General features: G+C 35.9%; 1 long non-coding RNA gene across 1 annotated transcript; it reads right to left on the bottom strand.

The window, feature by feature from the left end:
* Window positions 1-507: 507 nt before the first annotated feature.
* Window positions 508-3,802, bottom strand: LOC148127251 (uncharacterized). The gene is made up of 3 exons (XR_015741476.1): window positions 3,734-3,802; window positions 1,903-1,988; window positions 508-699 (listed from the first exon to the last, which is right to left on the bottom strand). It is a non-coding gene; the product is annotated as an uncharacterized LOC148127251 (long non-coding RNA).
* Window positions 3,803-4,524: the final 722 nt, after the last annotated feature.

The raw sequence follows: 4,524 nt of genomic DNA, 5'->3' as shown, positions 1-4,524 counted from the left end.
AATGAACCATACAGTGTTATTGTATGATTTGTATGTAAATCAGACTGTGTTGTTGGTGTGGTTCAAGTTTAATAAAACCTGGCTTACCAGCCTATCAGCAACATGAAATTTCCAGAACTTGATGTTGACTTTGGTTGTCATGGAATCCTCAGAGGAAAAGAAAAAAAAGACCCAAAGCTGTCAGCTGTCCTGGGAGAGCACTTAAATTCTCACCCCAAAATGGAAATGCTTCTACTAATGAACAGAACCCTGTATATCTGTCTAATTGTTCTGATAGTAAAAATCAACAGATTCTCACTGATGATCGAGGCCTAAATGTAGGAGATACTTACAAAGATAAGTATAAGTGCACAATCATGCCTACCGTCCCTGTCCTATTGTCCCCAATTATTAGTTCACATTTCTCATAATTAAACTTATGTTTATTCTTGTTTCTGTTGTATTGTAGGCTTTTGACGAAATAAATAAATAAGAAGAAGCCTTGAAATAATAGAAAAAACTTGTAGCTTGGGTTTTAGACTTTGGCAGTGGTTTTCTCCCCAAGCTCATTTTAATTTAGTTTCTGAACATTTCATTACCAGACTTGGTAACATCATCAACAGGATTTTCTTGTCCCATTCTCCTTAGCTGATAAATGTCTTGAGTGCCAATGTCGTCAGATGGTTGTTGGTTGTTCGTTTGGAGATGAAGTCTGTTTCTCTTAGGAAAAAGGAGACAATAAATAGCCTTCCTAGAACAAAAATAAGATTTAACATTATATTAAGAGAACCTAAGAAACTTTAGCTTTATTGGTAATAATTGGTCATCACTTGACTGACAACTTGTTCTTTATGAATATTTGCACACATTTCAGCCCTGATTTTGGACTACCTTATTAACTGTATTTACATCTTTCATTCCTATGATCTACTCTATGATTTAGAATAGGACAGAATAACAGAGTTGGAAGGGACCTTGGAGGTCTTCTAGTCCAACCCCCTGCTTAGGCAGGAAACCCTACACCACAGTGGTGGGATTCAAATTTTTTTACTACTGGTTCTGTGGGCGTGGCAGGGGAAGGATACTGTAAAATCTCCAGTCAGAGGTGGTATTTGCTGGTTCTCCAAAGTACTCAAAATTTCTGCTACCAGTTCTCCAGAACTGGTCAGAACCTGTGAATATCACCTCTGGCTATCCATCATCTTTTTAAAAACTCCCAGTGTTGGAGCATTCACAACTTCTGAAGGCAAGCTGTTCTACTGATTAATTGTTCGCACTGCCAGGAAATTTCTCCTTAGTCCTCAGTTGCTTCTCTCCTTCATTCCTAGTTTCCACCCATTGCTTCTTGTCCTGCTTTCAGGTACTTTGGAGAATAGCTTGACTCCCTCTTCTTTATGGCAGCCCCTGAAATATTAGTACACTGCTATCATGTCACCCTTAGTCCTTCTTTTCATTAAACTAGACATACCCAGTTCCTGCAACTGTTCTTCATATGTTTTAGCCTCCAGTCACCTAATCATCTTTGTTGCTCTTCTCTGCACTCTTTGTAGAGTCTCAAGATCTTTTTTACATTGTAGTGACCAAAACTGGATGCAGTATTCCAAGTGTGGCCTTACCAAGGCATTATAAAGTAGCATTAACACTTCACGTGATCTTGATTCTATTCCTCTGTTTATGCAGCCTAGAACTGTGTTGGCTTTTTTGGCAGCTGCTGCACACGGCTGGCTCATATTTAAATGGTTGCCCACTATGGCTTTAATGACAAGCTAGCTTCCCAATTCCTGATTTCTTCATTCAGTACAGCTTTTCAACTATTTATTTGCAGCCTCATTATTTGTGAGGAGAGTTTGTCACCATCCCTACACTGCTTCTAGAGCTTTAAAAAGGTATAAAATTTAAGAGCATGCAGCCTTAGATACCCACTGAGTTAATCTGTGATGGTTCGGTTTCACTCTCTTGTCTGCTGCTCAACTCCAGCTGTGTGGCCTGGTTTCTATCAAAGACCATGCCTGGGTAACACAACAGCCAATAAACAATCAGACCATGACTCAGAAGTAACAAACAACATCCACAGCCATTTGCATCATGTAAAAAGTATTTAAAGACCAGTATTCTGACAGATAAGCACAGTTCAAAGTGCACTGATGATATCTCCTGGAATGGTGACAAAACATTTGCAACCAAATTACCAAGCTGGGAACTCAAACCAACAGCCCATTACTTGGGAAGTTTTATCTTTGGTGCAAATAGGAAATAAATAAATCAATACACAGAAAAACAAAATCAAATAAATCATATATAGAGATTTACAGAGCTAATATTTCCATGCATGTTTTCACACTTCCATTGGGTACAGAATGCATAGTACTTCTTGAATGGTCATTTTTTTAACAATATATTTTAAACAATTTTCTTATTTATATTTTTTCCTGCAAATGGGCCTTATATATTACAGGTAGTCCTTGACTCACAACTTAAGAGTTGATTTATGACCATTTTTCACACTTATGACTGTGGCAGCATCCTGATGGTCACACGATTAAAATTCAGACATTTGACAACTGACTCATGTTTATGAATGGTTGCATAACCGATCACATGAATCCAGTGTCCCAAGGTCATGTGAATCCCTTTTGCGAACTTCTGACAAGCAAAGTCAATGGGGAAGCCAGATTCACTTAACAACCATGTTACTAACTTAACAACTGCAGTGATTTGCTTAATAACTATGGAAAGAAAGGTTGTAAAATGGGGCAAAATTAATTTAACAAGTGTCTCACTTAGCAACAGAAATTTTGGGCTGAATTGTGGTTGTAAGTTGAGTATTACCTGTAGTGCATTATTACTTTAAATGGCAGGAAATCTCTGGGACATTACTTCTCCTTTAAATCTTTTTAATTATAGAGGTTATTCTGTTACAAAATCTATAGGCTCTTGCCCTAAACTTCAAATATATTTTAAAATATTGTTTGATTTGGAGAAAACTGTTTGTCTAAACATGTACTATAATTTTCTTGATTTTGCTTGCTGAGAATAAAATAAACCAATTCGTTCAAGCTAATCAGCATCACTTTTACACTTAACTTTGATTTACTTTCTAATGTTGCCTTATACTTAGTGATTTTATACCGAATCAAGTATTCCAAACATATACCATGATTTAAATAATGTCACATTGGTTTATAACTTGCCAAAAGGTTCCAGTTTTTATTTAAAACATGCATGCACACACACACACACACACGTGCACACACACTCACTCACTCACTCTCTCTCTCACACACACACACAGAACTGTTCCATCTGAATGTCTTTTTCTGCAATAATTATATTTTAAATGATAAATGGGAGCTACTCAACTCAAGACTTACAATAGATAAAAAAAAATTATTTGACACAAAGTGTACATGTGTAAGCGTGCATGTGCACACTTGGGCATATGCACATTCATCTCTGTCTCTGATTATATGGAGATAAAGTTAAAGACAGAAACAATCTCCTGATTTAAAAACACAAAGAGATTGTTTTTTTCCTCACGGTGTCACTTTGAACTAAGGATTTTTATATGTAAATATTTAAAACGTACAAGTATTTTTGTATCTCTGCTGGTGGTAAAGGAATGATCTAAGATTTCTAAGAATTCAAAGCAATTCTCTTTGCAATTTGTTGTTGGAGGAGCCGGGCTTTGTTCTGTGTGTAGTTATAAGGAATTAATGTAATTATTGTAGGAAACTATTTATCTGAACAAGGATACCTAGAAATGCTTCTTTAGATTTGAAAGCTCTCCAATCTTCATTATTGGCTTTCAGGTTTTGTTTTTGTCTAAAAGAAGAAAAATACAGCTGTCACTGATTTGGCTTGTACAATATGTAATAATGCTTGGTATTTGATACTTTGTAGAACTCCAGCATAAATTGCCTATAAAAACACCTTTTGAATAAAGCTTTAGTTTATAGGTACAGTTAGAATCATTGTACCCTTGATAATAGCTAAACATTTTTTTATAGTTGAGGGGGAGAATCCATTTTAGCTTCACACACACAAATACACACAGATTGCAGTATGCACAACTCTAGAGAAAAGAAGAAACAGCATTTTCATGTCCTGAGATCAATGTTTTGTAAGCACACAGTTTTACTTACCCATGATGAAAAACCACATTTATAATAGGGGAGAACAGTTCTACCATTTTCTTATCTTTTTTTCTTAATTTCTCATTTTTCCAATTTCAGATTAGTGATGTCCCCTGTCCATATCCTGTCGCACATTTTAATTACAAAAATAAAATTGATTTATGCAATTTTTGCTAGGTGCTGAGATTATCCCAATAAGGAGATCTCCCTATAGAAGTAGATTTTACATACCTGCTGCTCATTGAATCAGGAATCAAGGGTACATTCAGATGCTGATCTGAATGAAGTATCTGGTAAATTGGATGCTTCATTTACCAGGATGGCCATTTTGTACGATTACCTATAATAAGCTCTCAACATTCTAAATATGTCCACTACTTGCATATTCCATCTAAGGTGAGTTTTTGTCTTT

Source organism: Pseudonaja textilis, chromosome 2 (assembly GCF_049901715.1).
Source record: "Pseudonaja textilis isolate UNSWEBS1 chromosome 2, rPseTex1.2, whole genome shotgun sequence".
NCBI classification, from domain to species: Eukaryota; Metazoa; Chordata; class Lepidosauria; order Squamata; family Elapidae; genus Pseudonaja; species Pseudonaja textilis.
This window is presented reverse-complemented; position numbering and strand designations above follow the sequence as displayed.